At 35.4% G+C, this 11384-nt stretch overlaps 1 long non-coding RNA gene across 1 annotated transcript; it reads left to right on the forward strand.

Annotated features, from left to right (window-relative positions):
• Positions 1-8189: 8189 nt before the first annotated feature.
• LOC135303010 (uncharacterized) lies at positions 8190-10875 on the forward strand. The gene is made up of 3 exons (XR_010364548.1): positions 8190-8349; positions 8449-8545; positions 9034-10875. It is a non-coding gene; the product is annotated as an uncharacterized LOC135303010 (long non-coding RNA).
• The last annotated feature ends 509 nt before the right edge of the window (positions 10876-11384 follow it).

Genomic DNA, 11384 nt, shown 5'->3' on the forward strand with positions numbered 1-11384 from the left:
CTCCCGTTGCGGGGCGCGCGCCGCACCGCTCCCTCCCGCGGGGCGGGACCGACGGCCCGGCTGGCCAATGGGCGGGCCGCGCGGCCGGGCACTGACCAATGGGCGGGCCGCGCGGCTGGCGCGCGCCGGGTCCGCGCGCGGTGCGGCGGCGGCCGCGGATCCCTCTGCGCGCGGAGCGGTCACAAAGAGAGGCGGGCACGGCCCGAGGCGGGCGAAGCTAACGCATCACGGCCGCAGCCCGCTGGCTTTCGTCGTTAACTGCCCTTGCATAATCCGTCAAATCTGTTCTCCTCCTGGATGAGCATCGCTGCCAATCGTGTCGCTATCGCTCACCACAGTAATTGCAACACAGCCCTCGAGCGAGCCAGACATAACTCTGGACTGCAACATTAGGGGACAAGAAATCCTCTCCTCTACTTCTAACACTGCTAGAAGAGGAAAATCAGAATACAAGCTGCAGTCCTAAACCACCTCGTGAAATACCTTGCTATTTCAAGGGACGGAATTTTAGGCGGAGCAAGGACCTGGTTCATTGGTCTGAATCTCACTTTTCCATAAGTAATCTTCCTGCTACTTGTCCCTGGAAGTTCTCCAGTCTGAGGAATGGAGAAAAAGGCTTTTGGAATAACTGATTTAGGTAAAAAATAATAACAACAATTCAGTAGTAACAGAGTTAGGGTTAAAATATTTCTAGTAACAGACACAACAAGGAGAAAAATTGTCTTGTAATTTCCACAGACATTGAAGACCCTTGCCTATGTAAGTAAAATATTGCAACAAAATACCTTTTCTCACAGTAACTTGTAGCCTCCTGAAAATGTCACATTTCATTCTGCTTCATGAATTAGTTTATTAAATTCTTTATTATATTTATGATCTTACTGAACTTAAACAGAAAACATCCACCTCTATTTGAAACACAAGAGATTATCAGATTCTGATCACTTTAGACCACTCACATTTTTTTCCTTTTGAAAACTTAACAAAATCAGTTTTCCTACTTTTTGCCTGATATTTTTTCACTGTCAGCTGGTCACCTATACACGTACTAGCTCATACTCTGCATATTGAGACACGTCTGCAGACTAGGGAATGGAAAAAACCCTGGCTGAAAGTACATCTTGCTCTTCTGATGTCAAGTACTTTGAAACAAAGATTAACAATTACTTTCTTAGTAACTTCATTTTGCAAACACGTGATTTGTGTGGAAACAAGAGTTCACAGAAAGCAACCAACATGAAATGATTGTGTCAGGCTGGGCTGCAATGTAGGGCACAGTGAGAGCAAAACCTAATCTCTGAGAGGTTTCCACTTCATCTGCACTCATCTGCGTAATCAGCTTTTCATCTTGTCATAGGATAAATGCAACCTGCCTTCTGCTTCATTTACCCCATATAGAGCACTGCCATAGATTTGTATGAAGCAACCGGTAAGAGCCTGTGCAGAAATGTACTCAGAAAGGAACTGCAAACCATTCCATTTTTAAAGGAAATTAAAGCTTGGAAGTCATCTATTTGCCAAGTTAATACACTAATCAGAGCTGAAAGCTATTCACTACATCCAGTATGCAAACTGACCCTGCTTTAAATGAAACAACCCTTACTTTCAGCTACCATTTAATTTCTTAATCTGTGAGTTTGTGTATGGTAATAAACAATAGCTGTTGTTTAACCTTTCACCAGCTTTTACAAACTGCTATATTCCAGTGAGTAGCCCAACTTGTTGAGTGGAACTAGTGTTATTTTCACTCAGTTTCAGTTCATCTAAGTGTGGAAGGCTCATACAAGTAAAGACCTTCAGGGAGCAAAGCAATGAGTAACAGCCTCCTGTTCAGGCTGCTCCTTTATTTGGAAAGGTTGGAAAATCACCAGAAGTCGTAGCTAACAATCAATTAAACATTTTAGCAACAGTGTTCTCAGAAGTAATGTCTGATTGGCTTTGATGTCTGACAACCTAAGTCTATACTAAGTTCTAAGGACTAATAATGAGGAGACAGGCTGGCCAACTGCATATTTATAATTCTTTGTGCTCTTCTCTCAAAGGATGAGTATTTTTCTCTAATACTGTCAGAAACATGTTCACATAGATGTATGGTAATCTAAATGTGAAGATGTATGGGTAATCTACAGGTACATGAAGAAAACATGAACTGTATTATGCAAAAAAGGGAGTAGGAAATATGTCACTGTTTGCTCCAAAGCAGTTGTTACCAGTACATTTGCACTTGAAGATCTAAGAAGCAAAGAGCTATCATGCATAAAACAACTTGATTTTCTGTTTTTTTCCCCCATTCCTGCAGCAAATTCTCATCCCTGAACAGGTATTTAAGTATTCTAATATGTTTATTCTCTTGTCTTAAAATTGTACATCAGAGCTGACAGTTCCACACAGCAGGGATATGAGATTTAATATTTTCGTCTTAAAATTAATGCTTTGAATTCCCAATAAATGCAGCTCCATAATGCAGCAAGTCTTTGTCTACTTAAATTTACATGGCTGCTTTTGCACCAAAAAGATTTAAATATATTCCTGAACTTGTCCAGACACATGAATTGCATAGCAATGTCATAGCAAATACACCCAGAACTCTTTATTCTTCATTTCCTCCTCCTGCACCCTCTCAAATCGCCCTAGAGTCATCATCCCATATTCTTCAATCCAAAACATCCCATGCCTTGGAACAGCAGCATGAGTTGTTATGCCAGGAATACCAGGTACTAAGTACTGCTTGAGATTCTGATCCCCTCTGTCCAAGCTGCCAGTTTTATTCTCATATCTAAAACTCAGAAGATACTCTGCTCAATAATAAAGAGAACAAATTGTGAAATATTATAGAATACTTAACAGGACCAATTACAATTCTGTTTATCCATTATGTCAGACAATAATACCAAAGAAAAAAAGAAACACAAACCCCCTATCTAGTTAAGTATAGGAAGCCATCTGCTTTCTTTAAAATTATTAAAATAAATAGAATTGGAATTATAGGACCTTGATTAATTTGTATCTTTGTGTAGGTAAAAAGGTTATATGAAAAACAAATGCAAATATATTTAAATGCATGTTTAAAATTGATTGGATGGAGGGCTTTTGAGAAATCCTGTGGTTTCTTTGGGTTTTTTGGAGGTTTTTTTTGCCTCTGCAATATATGCTGCATGGTGTTGATTTGGTTTATTCATAAATTCTTGCCCTAAAACTGCCTAATACAGAAATATTATAGTTTAAATTAGTAATCCATTACATACATCAATATCAAAGATTTTACCCTAATGAGAAATATAGATTTGCCTGTCTCAAATTATACCAAATCACCCAAATGATTGAGTAACTTTGGCCAAAATGTCTTTTTCTCTGATTAATAAAATGGAACTTCAAAAGACAGCAGAAGATATAATCTTTGCAATTTTAAAAATCCTGGATGCATGACTTTGAAGTACTGCCAAGTCTTGCTATTAAATGACCTGATTTTGGACAGGGAAGAAGCCCGTCTTACAACAAATACAAGTACGCGTATGCAAAATTCTGAGAGCAGGGTGAAAAATTACTTATTTTTATGGGAAAAAAGCATAATCGGGATTGTTACAGAAAGCAGACAGAATGTTCCAGAAAACAATATGGAAGACCTCTCTGGAAATGAGTACGTGTTAAGTGGCTAAAACACTGCTAAAGGTGAAGTGGTAGGATCCATTTCATCAGTACACTGAAACTGAGGTATTCTCTGCCAGGCTTAAGTACAAGAGAAAATTAAGGGAACTGGTGACAATTAAAACTCCAAAATTAAACTATACTAAGAAAAAGCTCCCTTTGCATTTTTTATTCTGTAAACAAATGCATGGAAATAGCAAACATTCTCTAAAAATTTTAAACACCAACTACTTGTCTGTTATTTGAAAAAGGAGGAGTTTACTTTTAGCATATATTACATACAAATAGATTTACATTAAGCTATTACACCATCAAGTCCTTATAAAATCAATAAAATTAGTGTGACTTCTCTTCATGTAAACTAAACACTAAGATTATGAAAAAAATGTGTGTGTGCGTATGGTATTAAATACCTTCTGGGAAAGGTTAACAGCTGTGGATGCAGCCATTTATTTAGGTCAGTAGTGAAATTCTGTGTCCAGAAAAAAAGAAAAATTGGAAAAAGAAAAAGAAGGTAGTGTCTAATGAACCAGGTATATCTATCAGTTGTACTGGTTGAAAGATTGTGGAGACAAACTGCCCTCAGAAATGGTCTTAAGATTGAAAGAATCTTGGGACAGCAGAAACTCATTATCACTCCTCTCTTTCTCTCTCTCTGGTACATGTCCTATTTTACAGTCAACTATGAATCTAGACTCAAACATAACAATATAGGTACACAATGCATTCAGTTTGTTTAGAGATGTTAAAAGCTATAACTAAGGGCCCAGTTTCAGTATCCTGAAAGGTTACATTCAAAAATACAGGATTGATAGAAAACTGTGCAGAGCACAAGTGGAGAGCCTCTTGGTCCCCATGTCAGTCTCAGCACACTGTTCTATACACGGATAACAGCAATTCAGACTTCTGTCTCCAGTATTCACTTTAACATTTTTATACATGATATATATGTTACAGTTTAATATTTTAAAAGTCCAAAGAGAAAATAAGGAAACCAAAATAATAACAAAAGTTTTTTAACAGATACAGCATATCTTAAAAAATGCCAGCTTAAGAAAAAACCACCCCAACACTCAATGATCCAATGTTATCAATACAAAATATTTGGCAGTTCTGCACAATAAATAGAAAAGTAGGAAAACAATGTTTCAAAGTAGGAAATCAATGTTTTTCTATCTATATCAGAGGTTTCATACACATTTCAACCAGATGCAGTCAAGCAACAGTAGAATTAATTAGATGCAAGATTATAATTCCCCAGGCCTAGTAGTCTGAAGGAAAAGGTGGAGCAGAAAGGCAATCTCAGTACAAAAAAGTCATGCCTTCCATAAAATGTGAATGTTCAGCATCATTGTCTGAAAATATTTGCAAAATAAGTTCAGAACCATACAATGGCTCTTACAACCTCTCTGAACTTACTTCAACTGTTTTTGGAAATGTGAAGGTGTTTTTCAAAATTTAATTAAGCTATCACCTTGTGAGAATCTCAGTTTCACACTTTGACTCAAAGAACATTCTAAGGCAATGTCTAAAGTCATCACAAATCAAGAACTGAGATTAAAAAAACAATTCTCTGCATATTTTACAAAGATGGGTTATTATTTTACTATATAATGCAGAAAAATATCTGTTAATCCAAACAGTGACAGCAGTAGACTATGATGTAATTCTGTCAGATCACAATTAACGACTAAGCTTAGATATAGTCTTTATGAACAAACCTGTATTTAAAACAATTTTCTTATGTCTGTGGGGTTTTTTTTCCAATTTATTCAGAAAAAAAAGTATCACACATCCAGCTGCTCTGCAAGCACAACACATATTTGCAACTTTTTACAAATTACAAGGAAGGAGAAAAACAGATAATCTTGCATGGTTTAATCACAAACTACTTCATAAATTGATCATGTGAGTCTGAAATTTTTCATAAGGATATCTACCTTAGAACAGAAGTAACATTTTTTGATGAAAGTTACTAAGAAATATTTTATTTACAACCATCATTTATGTAATCTCATCAAAATAAATCCCAAAGTTAAAATGCTTCGGGCATTTAATGACTGCATTTCTTGAAATTGTGTCTCCAATTTGAACTTTTTGTACTGTCTGATGCTGACCAGACTTGGCATGCACACTGTCTACAAAAAAGCACAGCATGCCAAGTCTAAAGCAGCAAAGAGCAACACAATTTATATTCCCAATTATTTCAGAAAGAAGACTCATGTAGCAGCAGTGCTGGTCTTTCAAATGCTACCTAATTTGCCTTCAGGTTCTAAGCAGTTGGAAGCTTTGCAATCCCTAACACATTTGAATGCAGCGGTTACAATGTTAAATGGGGCAATCAGCTGACAGTCATCAGTCTGACTGTGTTAAAAATTTTAGTTTAGCTTTAGCATAATATTTCTGTATCCTTGAATGGCATGGAGTTCCCCATTCCCCTAACCATACACTTGGGTAAATTTTGTACCTTTCTGAAGTAATATTAATCTTTGGATGTAGGAGGCATGAAAATATACAGTTCCATTAACTTAAGTAAAATTCTTATTTTGAAAAAAAGCCTTACATTTTTGACACTTAGAGACTTTCAGGCAATATTAATCTGTGTATTTCAGCATACAATATAAAATAAGATACTGACATATTTTGAAACAGCCTCAGTGACCAACAAATTAAAAACAGTGTTAAAAAGCTGAAAGGTTTATTTACATAGTATTTGCATAGGGGAAAAAAAACCAAACTAAGAAGCTTTGCTTTGATGATTGGGGAAAGACAGTCAGTACAGAATTCTGCCTGCAACAGGATTTAATCATTGAGTTTTGAGGTAAGATAAGTCTGTATATGGCTGGTAAGGGTATACATAGTTTATGAGCAGGTAAAATGAAAGAATAAACTGCAATTTCTTGAAATTAATTGCCATTGGCAAATGGTCTCTCATTTAGAAACATTCCTGATAGCTGCTCTTTGTTAAGGACTTGAAAATACCACAGTGATAATATTGATAAAAGGCACATGCTGAAAGGGAAAAAATAACCTATTCTACTCATACAAGCTAGTTATTTCCTCAAAGTTCATGGTGTAATATTTATGTACTCAAAAGCAGATGACAGTGAGGGACTGGCCATCAGGTATAGCTACTCAGCAGTAGTTTAATCATGTAAAAATATTAGAATAACAAAATTTTGGGCAAATATATTCAGCTTAATGGTCCTAATGTCCAACTTGGCCCCAGAACATAGGATTTAAAACCAGTATGTGTAATAACAGCAACCTAACTTTTATCAAAAGCCACTTTCCAGCATAAAGCACAAACATGTCAAAAGTGTGTGTGTCATAAAATCACTGGAAGACAGATCCTATAGTAGTTATAAAGATACAAAACACATCTTCTGTTATTAAAAATTACCACATAGTAACCTGTTTTCACTAAAGTTTACTCGACAGGAAATGCAAGGGTTAGGTATGCGAAATCTTCTTAGATTAACAAAAAAATTGAAATATGGTCCTCCCCCCACCTAAATATGCAAGAAGCTTTTAGAAGAATACACTAAAATATTGAAATTTTGAATGCATTTTTCTTCTGTTGCATGCACAAATAACTTGTTCATGCATTTTTCAGAATATTTTCATATATTAATTTCACAGTTGCAATTTGATACTTTAGAAAATTCTACAAGTTTGCCTCTGGTACAAAAACATTCAAATACTCATGGCAGAAGCAGGATATCAACAGCAGTTAGTTCTGTAAACACATTATACAGATGTAATATTCTACAGATTTGAGAGAAAGATCTTTTCTACAAGGAAGTTCTGCATGGAATTAGACTGGCCAGATAAATAAGGCCCTTATACCTTACTCTGAGAATGGCACATGTCAGAGGAGCCAGCAAGGAAGATTGCTGAAATGCCATTCACTGCTTTCACGTTGGGGGCATCTCCTGAAAGATGATTAGGCATCAGCCAAAGAAAGCAGTTACCAACTTGGCTATGAAGTATTCTTAAATTGATTCCATCTTGCAGACTGTGATCATTGCAGTAAACCAACCACCTAGAAAGTGAGCTACTGCTTGGGGCAGATAAATGACCTTCAAAAGACTCTGGGTGGTTGTTTAAAGACAGAGGAGAAGCACAACAGATTTTAGATTTGCAGTGCTCAGTTGCCCTAGTTACTGTTGAAAACCCTTTTCAGTTAAAGTACCAACACAAATAACTACAACAGAATAGATAAAACCTTAAAATTTAAACATACCCTTGTCACAGCATATATCCAATTGAGACAGCCATGATACACAGAGTGTCACCATACAATTTCAGAATTTTCATACAGAGTATAACCATACCACACCAAAAGACTTCAAGTGTCCCCCCACACAGAGTATCATCACACCACTTCAGAAGGCTGCAGACATCTACCCTTCTAGCTCTTTAGCTCAATCTTTTATACCCCTCATGTTCACACACTGCACCTGTGTGCCCTCTGCTCCCTTTGGTGGTTGGTCAGTGCCCCTGGGCACTCCCTGGCTCATTGCTGTCAGTGCTGCTCACCTGCTGCTCACAGCTGTGCCCACTGGGGATGAGGCTCAGCCCCAGCCCCACTCCCAATCACCGCAAACCGTGTGCCTACAGTATTACACTGAAATAGAGATGGTGTCTTTGTAAAAGTAAAGAGTGTGAAAATATGGTTTTCCCACACACTTTCAGGAGAGTGTAAGTTAATTCAAGCTTGTGTGATATACTTGATCAGAAGAACAGCTAAGACAATGTAAGAAGCAAAAAAATTCAAACTAAAAATTTTCATCATCACAGAACTAGCTCTCAACAAGGAGTTGTATTACCTTCAGATATGCTGTGGAGGAGCTGTAATAGAACTACTCAAAAAACAACACACCTGCTTCAAAGAGAGGTATGCAAAAATTGCAAATATTCACGACAAAAAAATTCGGAACAAAAGATGTGGTTGAATAAGTGAAACAGAATTGAGGCTTAAGGAAGCACATTTGAAGGTCAAATTGACGTAAGGTTCTGGAAATAATGCTAAGCAATTGTATATATATTGAGGAAAGAAAAAAGAAAGATGAACTTTATAGCTGCTTCATGAGATGATGTTGTTCATGGTTATGAAGCTTCAGATCAAGTTATTTTGTAGTTTAATTGAACTACAAATTCCTGTTAGGTTTTAACCTCATAAATTACCAAGCCACTTTCAAACCACAAAGAATGTATTTACAATTTTCCACATCAGATGTTATACTGACCCTATGTCTAACAGCCTTTTAGTTTTGTATTTATCCTAATTCAGTATGTTGATTAATATTAATATGAAATTTAATCTCATATTCCAAATCTATTATAAACATTAAATAAACATATTTTTTCATATTTTCCCCTTAGAAACCATCTCCAGCCTGCTTGACACTTCACCAAAGCCTTTAAGAGAGAACTGCTGAAAGATCTATAATATACATACAGATTTCTGGGAGTGGTGATAAAGGGAAAAGAATGTTTTTAATGTGACATTTTGCCCAGAAAAACTTTGTCAAGATAATTTAAATGCAGCTTTGATAGTACTTATCTGTATTAAGAAAGAGAAATGTGTCCAGAAAACAAGGTTCTCAGGGAAAAAACCCAAACTAAACATGTGTATTTTATGACAAACCAGGTTAAAGCCATAAAATTATTTATGGAAGAAATGAAAATTAGAACAAATTAAAAATTTAAGACATCCAAAAATGTTATTTAAATGGCTGTAATAGTATATAAACCTTTATGTAAGTTAAGATTTGCATATGCTCATTCAAATTCACATATGATTTTTAAATTTTGTTAACTTCAAATTAGAAGTGTAACTTCATCTGCTATTTATTTTAATAATTTTTAAAGCAGCATTATATTCCAATCAGGTTTTTATATCTTTTATATACTTGTCCCATTATTAAAAAGAAAAGTTACGTAGGTAAATTATGGAAAGTGAAAGAACCTTCCAACAGCCTTCTAATATATAAAATACAATGGATATAATTCTATTGGCACAATGGATATAATTCTAGTGACCACAAATACCCAGGAATTAGTCATTTAGGATTTTATGGATTAAAATTAACTGCATAAGCTCAGCCATAGCCCTAGCAGGAAACAAGTGCAGATGGTGTGCTACTCAGCCATAAACCTGTTAGAAAGACAGTATTCCATCAGTCTCTTACTCAAGTGATCCACTGGACAGGGTATGTGATACAACTAGAACTAGAGAGATGTGTTATTGAATTCCTTCATTCATTGTCAGAAAGGCTTGCTAATACATTTTCTACTGTTGGCAGAAATTAGGTATCTTATACGTTCAAATATTCTAATGATTTGTGACCTTGGAAGAACTTAGTGACAAAAGCAATACTAGGCAGGTAGTGTTACTTCTGTCTGAACAGAATAATAACAGGCAGTCTCTGACTTTATCTTCTGCATTGTCTGGAAGCTAAAGAGAGTCTCTTCTGCTTGAATAATGTCTGTCAATTGCTGCTACAAATGAGCATTCTGGGGTCAAAATTGACAACTTCCAGAAATTAAGGTGGGTAAAGATTAGGTGAGAAAGCAAAACAGAGGAATAGAAATACAACCATATATAGAGTCAGATATGGTGACTTACAACCATCTACATTTTCCCAATTTGTTAGTGTAAAATGGAATTTCTTAATAGGTAACTGTAAGATGAAGTTATGTTTGTCTTTTGACAAAATTACTCAGCATGTCTCTAAGCTATGAAAGTTTTAGTGCAACTGGCCACTGAGACACAAATCCTACAAATAGAGATGTACTTGTGTTTTTAACACAATTCTAAAAGACAAAATGGTAATTGAAATAGAAGTATTTCCAAATAACACTTGTTCAAGTATCTTTTGGAAAAACCTAAGATGTCAACCTAAGAATATTAAAGTAACTGATAATATTTTAAAAATACTGTAGTCTAAAAAAGTAATTTGATGGCACCACAGCAGATTTTTTAAAATTGTTTCTAGATTGGGAGGAAGGATATTTCTGCTTTAAAAGGGGCTGAAAACTTCAATTTTCTATAAAAATAAATTTGAAATTCTCATAAAATATAAATCTAGAAACAGCCATATTGATCTAGTAATGGAAAAATGAATCTTTGCCTTTGGCTAAAGAAACGTGATCATACTAAGACTGAAATAAGTGTAAATGCAGCATGAAGATAATAAAAAAAACAACCCAGAAAATACTGCATAAGAGAAAAAGACAAAAATAAGTGTCCAAATTCACAGGGTCGGGTGTACATAACCTCACATATTTAACTATAAGAATGTACCAAAAATTCTTAAATGTTTGCAGATGTAAAGATATATGTGTATTCAGGTCAAGGAACAATTAAATAATGTTCACATTTTTGTGAATACAACTTTTTTGAACATATATTTTTGAAAAAGGAAAAATTAAAAACATTAGTACCAATACTGTGTGGCACTTTCTTTGACTGGAAGTTGAAGTAAATCTACATGACAGTTTACAGTATTTAGCCATGACTTTAATTAACTGAAGAACAATTACTGTGTAATATCTATGCAAAGCATTACCTTTATTTATTGTTAGTTTTATTTTTGCTCATGAAGAAAACTCTTGATTCTCCTTTCTCAATTCTTATTGCTCTTTCACAGCAAGTTTTTAAACACTCATACTTTAAATGGCAACACAAAATAATTAATTTTATTTTTTAAGAATTTGCTAGGACAGTTGGA

The sequence above is a fragment of the Passer domesticus genome, chromosome 6 (genome assembly GCF_036417665.1).
Source record: "Passer domesticus isolate bPasDom1 chromosome 6, bPasDom1.hap1, whole genome shotgun sequence".
Taxonomy (NCBI): domain Eukaryota; kingdom Metazoa; phylum Chordata; class Aves; order Passeriformes; family Passeridae; genus Passer; species Passer domesticus.